Consider the following 12,866-nt stretch of genomic DNA (forward strand, 5'->3'; position numbering starts at 1 on the left):
GTTTTGACCACGTTGACAAAACTCACAAAGAATCCAGGAGGATAGAATTAAGGACACACTAGTAGAGCGAAAAGATATGACGCATTTTCCTTTTTTATTTGTTTGTCCGCAAAGTAATTGAGTCTTTATCAACGCGCAAGTGCCAAATCGCGTGTTCTGAATTACCGAATTGCTTCACCTTTGCCTTTTCCTAGATGTTAAATACCCGGATCTTTAAAATTATTTGGCAGAGAGCAAAAATGTACAGTGTAAGCATCGTATTAGAAAGTCTAGCGAGGTCTTATACAGCTCAAATCAAAGATTGCAGATTAAAGATTGATTATGTTGCCAGTTGAGACTGGTCGAGCTATAAGTATTTAGCAAGCCGGCTTGGCATCTATACAATGAAGATCTCACATGACCCACTGTATGCCAATCCAGGCCACTTCACGAACCGGTGGCCAAACCAGGAAGAACAACAAAGATTGTGTGTAACACGGATGAATCTACTTGTAAGGTTACTGCCCGCCTCTTTTTTGTTTGTTTGTTTTTTTTATATGTGTGTCTTTTACACTTCCTGTTTTTGTTTTCTATTTTTCCTGGGTTACTGTAGTGCATTCCTTTTATGGCTTTTCAGAAACACATTGCCAATTGAATGCAAATCAAAACTTTGTTTCGGTTACATTAATACGCACAACTTCCCTATCTGATTGATATGTACGCAAGTCTTTAACAAAATATATTTTTGAAATGTGAATAATGAAAAATAGACGGATTGTAGCATGTGTAAAAATTAATTGTAAAGTTATGATATTTTTGCACTGATGAGTGGAGGGGGAGGAGTTACAATTATTATGTTTTCGATAAAAAAGAAATGATGTTTTCATCATTCTGTACAGAGAAGAATGACGAAACCTACATAGAAGCAAGCTTGATTGGCTTTAAGCCCCGATAATTAGTGTTTGTAAATAAAAAACAACGACTGAGCGCTGATGAAAAATACCAGACCAGATCAAATAATACCAAATAAAGAAAAGGGGATATACCTATAACTGTGAACCATGACGGTGACCAAGTTTTCATTTGCTTTCCGAATAAAACGTGATAATTGTATGAACATTGACATGCACAAGACTATTATTGCATTGGAACTATTGCAAGTACTATTCCACGTAGGAAAAGAACCATTTTTTTAGGGGAAAAAAAAACCAAGGACAGATACATGAGGCGATAACGTCAGAATCTCGACTAATTTCCAAACTTCTTTGATTGAGAATTATACCACAATTTTTATCTGTACGAAGGTTCGGTGGCCAATTGGCTGTTTACTCTACTTTTTCCATGTGCAGAATGAGTATCAGAGAAACACACAATGTTATTGTTAGTCTTGTGTCCATGAAAACAAACTTTGAGAAGGCATCAGTACGCTGATGTGATTGGTTAAAGATAAGAAGCGCATACCTCGACGTGTTCTGAAATCTACGAGAGTAAAGTGTACAGGTATCACACTGAGAATATAGTAGACACTCAGAAGCGAATCAAAGAAAATTATCGCAAAACGAGTAATTGCCATTATGCAAGAACAGGTTGAAGGGATCGTATAGTTTTGGTTGAGACCTAATTTCAGCTGGTTTCTAACATTTTTGGTAAGAAAATGAGAAACCTCTTATGAAATATGAAAGAGCATGTAATTCCATGAGGAATTCAACGTTTATTTGATGAATATTGGTTTTGAAATGGCTGAGATATCCAAAACAGAGCAATTCTAATAGGTGTGGGACCCTAACTTTATTACGATCGCTTTGTTTTACTTTGCTTTTGGATGTTTCAGTCATTCCAAACCCGATTTTCATCAAATAAACTTTGAATTACTCTTAAAATGGTATGCTCTGTACTATATAATAAGTGTTTTCTTGGTATCTCGCAAAAAGTTAAAAGCTTAATTCTCATCTCCACCAATACTGTACCATCCCTTTAACTGTGCTTGATATCGTGAATATCTTTTCTAACGAACTTCCGTACATAGTATTACGTGCCTTTATATGATATGATATATGAATATATATGGATATTCGGCTCGTCTTCCCAAACACGGATTGGGGGCGGGGGGATTAACTGGTTAGTCGGTGTTTTTTTTTTCTTTCAGGGCCTCTGAATGGATTTTAAGCAGAATCTCCAGGCACTTATTGGGAAAAAAAGTTGAATAGGTTGGTGAACTTGGAAACCAAAGAAGAATAGTTAAATGAGTTTGTATATATTCGTAGTTATATGTAACGCTTTACTGAGCAGATATTTTTACATTCACTAAAAAATGTGCCTCTGTGGAACCTGTAGATATCTGTTGCAGGTGTTGGAATACACAAGTCGGGCGCCATCTATTGATGTTATAGTGAATTTTGAATTACGCCTGTATGGACCACTTATCAACATGTATCATGTGTATTGTTTGTAGCAGTGGGTGAAATCAAAAATTTCCCGCCGAATTCTAAAAGTGTATAGTTTCCATTGCTAATTACTTCCCACTCAAAATTCAGTATCACAACACAAAACATTATATTCGACATTAGAAAGTAAGTTCAAGGTATCCCATTGTTCGGTGAGTGTGTACGCAATGAAATGGCCATGGATATCTAACGCTCATCAGAGGCCATTCCAACTACAAACTTCGATTGCCAGAGGCGGGATCGTCTACTGCAAGTCTGTGTCAGCAACGGACTTAGTGTATTTTATATCTCCATACTCAGTACTTCGAGGTTAATTTCATAATGGTGAATATCAGGAATCATGTTCTGTCAAATGCACATTGGAGTTTACCATAAGATTTGACAATTTGATCACGTATTTATATTTAGGATGAGAAAGGGAACTGTAATGATGCTCACGTGGGGGGGGGGGGGGTATTACCAGAGAAAAAGAGAACATCCCACTCGTGATTCAAGTGGAATTCCTCCAACATCGTATATTAGGGTGCGATGTTTTATATTCTGGTGCGAAGCATCTGATGTATATGTATTGCGTGCAGTGCTTATGTGCAAATTACCATCAATGTCAATAAATGTATCCTGCTCCTCAACATGACGATCTTATGACTTGAATTGTGACAATTCTACCCGTATGAAAAGTTTCACTTACCCTGCCGTTTCATACATCCGTAAACACAGCCAATTGATTTTAACCATGGAGCTAAGGAAATCCGCATACGTATACCACGTATCCTTGTGAAGTCAGATACCTTTCGAGGTCATTCGAGGTCACAGTGCTCATTGAAGGGTCTCGCTTCAGATAATCTTGTCTGTCTAAGTGTAGATATAATGATAACGTACACTGTAATTGCTTTTATGATTATTGTCGTTACTCCCATTGTATTTAGTCTTTTGACAGTGTTGTCATGACATGCTTTTATTGTTCACGTGCAAATCATATTGCGATGTGAACAATAATGCATCAAACCATGTCCAAATTTTTATTGAGCAGATCATGAACTTTTCTAGATGGTTTGTACAGAGTTGGACTTGATCACTTGATCACTGTATTACGGAATGGCGTCGTCACATGTGAATACCCCCGATATTCCTGCTGACATTATGCCTATGCGCGACAGTAAATATTACACACCCCTTGAATTCAATGATATTGTATCGTATAGTTCAGATAATATTTCACTTCTTCATATAAACTCTAGGAGTTTGAATAAAAATTTTGAATATATGGAAAATCTTTTGCACTCTTTAAACAATTTTGAATTTTCTGTTATTGGAATAAGTGAAACTTGGTTACATCAAAATTCCCCAGATATCTTTAATTTACCCAATCATAAATTAGTTAGGGCTGATCGTCAAGGAAAAAGGGGTGGCGGTGTTGCGTTTTATATTGCGCAAAATTTACAGTTCAAAATCCGTTCTGAAATCACGTTAAGATATGCAGAAACGTTATTTATTGAAATTGAGAACCCAATCTCTAAAAACGTTATTATAGGTTTAATTTATCGACCTCCTGATCTGAATTGTGAATTATTTTGTGATGAATTGGATTTATATCTCCATAAGATAGGTAATGAAAGCAAACATGTTTTTATTTTTGGTGATTTCAACATTAACTTTTCCCCCACATCCGATAACAATAATTCCCTTAATTTTATGCATTTAATGTATTCATATGGTTTTATGTCGATTATCAATGAACCCACCAGGATAAATCCACACTCGTCAACTCAGATTGATAATATATTTTCGAATGTGTATAATAATACAATTATGGGGGGTATATTATGTTCTGAAGTTTCTGATCATTTACCAATATTTTCAATTTGTGAATGTAAAGTGGGTCGCAATAAATTACATGATAAAATATGGTACTATAAAGAGTCAAAACGTAATGTGGAATTATTGAAACAGAATTTATTTTTAGAGGAATGGACAGATATTTATAGTATTAACAATGTTAATTTGGTATATAAATGTTTTAATGATAAATTGTTGTATTATTATGAAAATAATATTCCTTTATGCAGAATAAAAAGTAACCGAAATAAACCAAGAAATCCTTGGATTACAAAAGGTATTTTGAAATCCATAAACACTCGTAATTTTTTGTATAAGTTACATATTCGTAACCCAACTGAATCTAATTTGAATATGTATAAAGTTTATCGAAATAAATTGACAAAATTGATTCGTTTATCCCGCAGATTATATTTTTCTGATAGAATGAAAAAGGTTTCTTCGAATATTAATGCAACATGGAAAATTATTAAAGAGGTCCTAGGTAAAAAGCCTGATTCTCCGCCAACGGATGATATCACATTAAACGGTATTAAAATAAATGATCCTAATATGTATGCTAATTCATTTAACTCATTTTTCGTTAATATCGGTCCGGAACTTGCTACTAAAATTAGCAATACTTCTGCTCATTTTACAGATTATCTTTTTGACCAAAATCAAGAGTCTATTTATTTTAACCCAACAAGTCCCAGTGAAATCATTAGTATCACTAAATCTTTAAATAGCTCTAAATTTTGTGGTTCTGATAAAATAAGTATGATGTTATTGAAAGAAATAGTTTATCCACTCGCAGAACCGTTAAGTTATATATTTAATCTTTCTTTATCACAAGGTATTTTCCCTGACCTGCTGAAAATAGCGAAAGTAAATCCTGTACATAAAAAAGATGATCCTCATGAAATTAGCAATTATCGTCCTATTTCTTTATTGCCTAGTATATCCAAAATCTTAGAAAAAATTGTTTATAATAGACTTCTTAAATTTATTAATAAGTATGATTTACTTATTCCCAATCAATATGGTTTCAGAAAAAATTATTCAACTGATTTAGCACTAATACAAATTTATGACAAAATCACGAGTGCTTTTGCAAACAAAGAACATGTTGCAGGTATATTTTGCGATTTGAGTAAAGCATTCGATACTCTTGATCATTCTATTTTACTCACCAAACTTAGTCATTACGGTATTCGAGGACAAGCACTTTTATGGCTTAAAGATTATCTAACTAATAGAAGACAATATGTTATTTTTAATGGTTGTGAATCTGACCCCCTTTTAATTAAATGTGGTGTTCCTCAAGGCTCAATTTTAGGCCCATTATTATTCCTTCTTTATGTTAATGATATCATAAATACATCCTCTCTTCTCTCTTTTGTTCTATTTGCTGATGATACGAATATATTTTATTCTCATAAAGATCTTAAGATTTTAAATGACACTTTAAATATTGAAATTAGTAAAGTATCAAATTGGTTTAAGTCTAATAAACTTTCTTTGAATATAAAAAAGACTCATTTTATTCATTTCAAACTTCATTCTCATAATGAAGATACGTTGATACATATTAACATTGATGATATCCCATTAGAAAAGAAAATGAATTCAAAATTTCTAGGAGTATATATAGATGAAAGTTTGACTTGGAATGAGCATTTACATTATGTTACAACGTGTATTTCTAGAAATATAGGGATAATTTCCAAGCTGAAGTTCTTTCTTCCTCGTTCAACTTTATTTCTATTATATAATTCCTTAATTCTCCCATATATAAGTTATTGCAATGTTGTATGGGGCACTTGCGGCTCTACCAAAATAAATTCTATATTTAAATTACAAAAGAAAGTTATACGTATTTGTACAGGATCGCATTTTCTGGCTCATACTGATTCTTTATTTCATGAGCTTAAAACATTGAAGGTTTTTGATTTGAATATTATTCAAGTAGCAGTAATTATGTTCAAATATATACATCATCAACTTCCATCATCGTTTGATAACATGTTTAGGTTCAATACTTCTGTCCATTCGTACCCTACTCGTATATGTAGAAATTTCCACCTTTTGAATCCCAAATTATTAGTGACACACAAATCTATAAGACATTCGGGTCCGGATATTTGGAATAATCTCCCGGATAACATAAAGTCTTGTTCAAGTATTTATTCTTTGAAAGCTTCACTTAAACGATATTTGATACAATTATATTCTCCAAACCAATTGAGCTAACAAATATTTATAGTATAGATTGTCATCTTATTGTCAATCTCAATTTTCTTCCTACAACTGCATCTTGCACTCTCACCTGCAACTGCACTGCACTCACCTGATCACCTTCCTCCAAGAGAGTTATGTCGTTGGATAGTCATTTTATGAGGCCTCCATCCATTTCAAGCTTAATCGCTTATGATGGTGGTCTCCTGCATTCAATTATCTCTGCTGTTTACTGAAAAATACTGTATATTTTATTTTATGTTTCTGTGTATCTACATTGCTCAATGCAATCACCTATGTGAATCTATTTATGTACTGTTATCGATTTATTTCACTGCACTTGTTATTCTTTGTCTTTGTACTTTTTGAAGTTTGCATTCAAATTGCATCTGATTGAATGCAGAAATAAAAGCAAACAAACAAACAAACAAACTTAACAGTTGTCCTTAATGACATAGTGCACAGCAGCTTACGTATATCACTCTTGACGTGGATGCTTTGTAACAAATGACTGAAGAATAAACAATAACGCAATAACGGGATAGAACTAGAGTGAAAGTGAACTCTCAAGAGAGTATACGAAAGCATTGTATTACTGTATTTGCGCTTGGCTATTAGCTTTACTCTCGACATCAACTCATTTTTTTTTTCTTCTGCTTGACTGACGGCAATAAAAACGGACGGGATAGTCAACAGACTCAATTAAAGGACAAGTTCACCTTCATAGACAGGTGGATTGAGTGAATGCAGCAATATTAATAGAACACATCAGCAAGAGTTTGAGGAAAATCGGACAATCCGTTTAAAAGTTATGAATTTTTGAAGTTTCTGCTTAGTCACTGCCGGATGAGAAGACTACTACAGCTTGTGATGTCACATGAGTACAACGATGTAAAGAAAATATAAGGACAATTCAAGATATTTTTTTCACTTTTCTCGCATAATAAATGAACACTTGGCTTCCCTCTTTCAGAAGGCAAGGGGAATAACATAACCCTTAACATACGTCAATGACGAGTCGAGGAAATGTGCACTTTTTTCAAAAAGTAAAATTTTGTGAAATTCTCTTTATATTTTCCTTATATCGTTGTACGCATGTGACATCATACACTCTAGTAGTCTTCTCATTCAGCAGTGACTGTGCAGATACTTTAGAAATTCATAACTTTTGAACGGATTGTCCGATTTTCCCCCAAACTTTCACTGATGTGTTCCAATAACATTGCTGCATTCACTCAATCCACATGTATATGAAGGTGGACTTGTCCTTTAAAGTTTAATTGTGCATTCCTGGCCTAGTGACCTAAACACTCAAAACACTCATTGGTGATAAGTCGGTGAAATTACTCAAAACACTCATTGGTGATAAGTCGGTGAAATTAAAGGGATGGTGGAGATGAAGATTGGGCTTTTAATTTTACGAGATACCAAAAACCCAATTATGAAATAGTCCAGAGCATGCCATTCGGAGAGAAATTCAGAGTTCATTAGATGAAAATCGATTTTGGAATGGCTGAGACATTAAAAAAAAAAAACAAAGTATATGAAAGCGATCATAATAAAAGGTGGGCCTCACCCTTTATTAGGATTGCTCTTTTTTGGATATGTCAGCTATTTCAAAACCAATTTTCATCAAATAAACATTGAATTCCTCTTGGAATTACATGCTCTTTCACATTTCATAAGAGGGTTCTCATTATCCCAAAAAGAAATGTTAGAAATTTAGTCTCAACCAACTCAATCAAAACTATATATATTGTAATATTCTTAACGTATCGGTGCCGATGATGTATGTGCACACACACACATGCACACGCATACACACACACACACACACACACACACACGCTCTGATATAGATGTATAGTGTCATGATTGGTCATGATATACAAATCGAAATATCGCAATGAAAATAAATCGAGCCCCTCCCCTCCTTTCTCTTCATCTTCTATATAGGTGGCATGGATGTCCTGTTGTTTGGGTGGTAGTTTGACCCTAGTTCATGTAGTTAGGTCTTTCTCACACAAATATATACATATATATATATATATATATATATATATACATGTATATATATATATATATATATATATATATATATATATAGGCCCTATTTACTTACGATATCTTGGACATCATTATTATGATTATTCTCCCTCTTGCGTGTAGGCTGCATCATGTGTTTTGAGTAGATTAATGTAGGAGTTCTTTTTTTTATGCAGGTCCTATTTTGCTTGTTACATGCAATCTACACTGCAAAAAGTCCAGTGTTTAATATGAAACACCGAGCAGTGGCCCGTTGCATAAAACTTACCGTTGAATTTCAGTGGTAACTACCATCAAATTTAGGCGTCACAGCCAATCAGCATCAAGGATTATGAAATTTACCGCTAATTTGAAGACTTACCGCTAGAAAGGAGCGGTAAGTCCAGCGGTAAGGGTTTTATGCAACAGGGCCCTGGTGTTAAATTTACGGTGCTCATTCGTGGTGTTAGATTAATACCTCCGGGTGTCATTTCAAAATATAAAATTGTTTTTTTTTAACAGTTTCTTAGTTACTGCACTTCTTGTTAATTTTGAACTTCAACAAGACGATAAAGAATTTTCCGATAAAGTACTTGATTTTCGAAAAAAATGTGAAAACACATTTACACCACAATAACACCAGGTGGTGTGGTCTCCTGTTGAAGCTGGACGGGTGTTATACCATTGAAATTAACACCACCGATATCAAATCAACACCATGCGGTGTCATTATTGAATTAACCCTAGCGCAGTGTCAAAAATATCACCAGCCACAGTGTCAAATTAACACCACGAAGTGCCAGGTGAACACTTTTTAACACCATCACAATACATTTTCTACACCTCTGGGTGTTGTCCTCTATTGAAGTTTGACCGGCGTTAGATTTAACACCCATGGTGTTATCTAACACCGATGTTTTTACAGTGTACCATGACACAGTAAAGTGGATATGGCAACATTACTATTAAGATGTTGTTATGACAAGATAAACTGTGAACAGTATCGCTCAAGTGGATTCTGATGAATTCGAATGATGTACGGATTTACTACGTGCAAGCTGATAACTTATTAGTGATCACCATCTATCAACTGTCCAAATTAATGTATACTTATTCAAAATTGTTTAGAATACATTATATTTTTCACGTATTGAAACAAAACAGAGAGAGAGAGAGAGAGAGAGAGAGAGAGGGGGGGGGGGGGGGAACCCACCCAAGAAATGCACAGTGGCTTCTCTAACACATTCGTTTTGATATAAGTTATCATTTTGCCCCCCTCCCCCTCCCAGGCATATAAAGCAAAAACCATTTCCTGGTTTCGATTTCAAATGTAATCATTCCAAGAAATATCCTTTGTACAGAGCTTGGACAAAACAAAAAAAGAGAGGTAAAGGATTACAGGTTGCTGATGCAAGCAGGCCAACTTTGAAGTTCATGCATATACAATAGAACATCTAATCGCGTGACTAACAAGCATATTCGAAACCAAGATTTTTTTATCAATTTTTTTTTTTTTTTTTTGGAGGGGGGTACTAAAATCAAGGCAGATAAAGCGGATCATATTATAAGGGAGAATATCGAGAACTTTATCCAAGAATAAGAAGTGTACTCCTGAAGAAAAAAAAAAGATGAGTAAAGCAAACCGGGTTTCTTCTTTTTTTTCTGATGATGTCGATAGAAAATCGAACGACTGTGGTTAATGACCTGGGAGAACCAATGCAACACCAGTGATTATTATGTGGAGAATGTGCAAATTAATGACCGATGCATGAACAATGTTATAATGGGCGCCCTTAATTCTACATTGTATCATACTGGTCGTGTGTGGCAAAGTTTTATCATGACTCGCTGTTGGAATCCTGTCTAACCTATGATCAACATATTAAAAACAAGAATAAAGTCTATTGTTATTCGCTGTTTGCTCAATGCCATCTTGTCTCTTGGCCTCTCTTTCACATTTTCGTTCGTGTTCTTTTTCTTGTGCATCGCAGTTGAAGCAAAAGAAATGGATGGATGATAACGCAAAGAACTATGTGGCATTTACAATGTTATCAATTTAGTAACTTCTTTACGACTGCAAAAATAAAAGCATGCATGACACAAATTGAATATGACAACATTACAAAAAGCGTAAAATGTAAGTGTTTTCCTCAAATCTATGGTTGTGTACCTGGAGGAATATAAAACAGAGAAGCTTCATTTTTGTTACATTTTCACTACATGACATTGTCCACATTATTGAACATATGGAAATATCTAACAAAATGTCATACTTCGAAACAACAGAAATAACTGAAATACTAAGATCATTCGTAAATATCTATGCTACTGGCGTAGGTTGCTTATGTAATCGATAACTAATGAGAATATTGTGGATATCAAGATCTACCCGTTGTTCTTGCTCTGCAAAATTTTACATGGTCGGCAAAAGTTTGTTAACACTTTCCTGCGGCCTGCGTAGATGTAACAGCGAGCTTTAGATCTGCGACGCGAACGCTACGACGACGTAAATTAGGCGGAAAATGGTTTTCTGCACGGGAACAAGACAACTGTTTCTATTGTCCAACCCGGGAGGCTGGGTCGTCCTAGCGCTCGCGTCGCAGATCTAAAGCTCGCTATCTTAATAAAAAATTGTTGAATTTATGAACAGAAAGTCGGAAAGTGGACACGTGAGGGCGCTAACACAGTAACAGCCCTAACGTCCCTTTATCTGTTTATGAAGCCCGTTTCGGTTTCTTTCAAGCTGCCACAGTCGCCTCAAAAGTACCTAACCCTGTTTCGTCTCCTGCCCTGTCATCGATGGGAAACGCAAAAACAAGATGACAGGTCGCCCATTACGACTGTCACGGTCGATGAAATCTCCGTCCTGTGACACTGTCATCGTGATATTGAAAGCTCTCTTGTAGGGAGTCCGAAACGACAAAATATAAGGTTTCTGAATGACAGAAGAACGACGAACGACTAATGACAATAAGAAACGACAGGATGATTTGAGACACTATTGCCAGCCAACACCCCCCCCCCCCCGCTCATCAGGCATAACTTGAATAATTAAAATCCAAAATCTGACAATCATGATGGTACGATGCTACGTCTCGACCACAAAGTAGAATAGGCTTTTTTGCAGTGTTCAATGACCCATGCATCTATATTCGTAGTATTTTTGAATATTTGAATTGCTGATACGAAAAGTTAATGGAAATGAACGCCTTGCCTCAATAAGTACCCTCCCTCACCCCTTTCACTTACCTACATCATTGTAAGCACTCAACTCAACATGGGGGAGAACATTGCGGGTTGATACTTGATAGGAAAAAGTGATTGGCAGTTAATGCGTTGTATTTACCAGGACAGACCACAGAGCCTGGCAAAAGCCACTCTGCACTTCAGTAAATCGTGTCTTACAGTGTTCCTAAATGACACTTATGTTTGGAAGCGCGATTTATCAAAATGGAGACTGTACAACTAGCCTATTATGCTGCATAATTATGTACCATATACGCCAACCCCTGTGGAATGTGAAGATACTGAGACGGACTTGTAGTAGCACAACGCCAATCTTTTTTCAGAGTGAAGCTCTTTTCCCTTCAGTTTTTAACAACTTGTTATTTGAGATGACTATTTTGATATGTGTCATAACATAGAACATAATGGGGCTTTGCCGGTTTCGTTAAAAACTTTTGAGAATATGGCGAATCGCACTTCAACAAGATTAGTAGAATCGTACTGAAAACACAAGTGGAAACGCAAGAAATAACAATCACATTAAATGTTCTTTTTTATTTTACATGAGCACACACTGACGTGATAACGGAGATTATAGTGATGTGACAAATTTCGATATGTCGAGTCCAATTGTTCTGGAGTCGTTTCCAGCGCCCTTTTAACGCTTAGGGAATTTCCCAGTTTCTTTTCTCCCTAGTACTTGACTTCATTCATCAATACGAATGAACCAGCATTCAGCGTTTACAAAACATTATTTACACATATAAAAATATATACTATTGGCGGGAAGATTCATATTTTGTTATACTTTTTTGCTTTAACTATTCTGTCAGCAGTATCATTTTTTTCACGATCAAAGGCACAGCCAATGAAAGCTAAATAAAGGAAATTCGTGAAGGTATCAAGTAACACAATGATCTAAGGATGTATGCAAGCCTTTACTGATCATAGTTAGTATATATAGATGATATGATTTTCACCACGACTCTTACCCTCAATATATCGTGAGAAATACTATATAGGTGATTAGCAAAGTAACCATTGTCATATTCAAAATGAAAGCGTAAAGAATACAAATATGAAGAACACATAATCATGAAATCCATATGTTAGCGACAAGTCATAATATTCGTCACCACT

The sequence above is a fragment of the Diadema antillarum genome, unplaced genomic scaffold, assembly GCF_040938485.1.
Source record: "Diadema antillarum isolate AM-2024a unplaced genomic scaffold, OU_Dant_1.0 seq00000369_RagTag, whole genome shotgun sequence".
Classification (NCBI taxonomy): Eukaryota; Metazoa; Echinodermata; class Echinoidea; order Diadematoida; family Diadematidae; genus Diadema; species Diadema antillarum.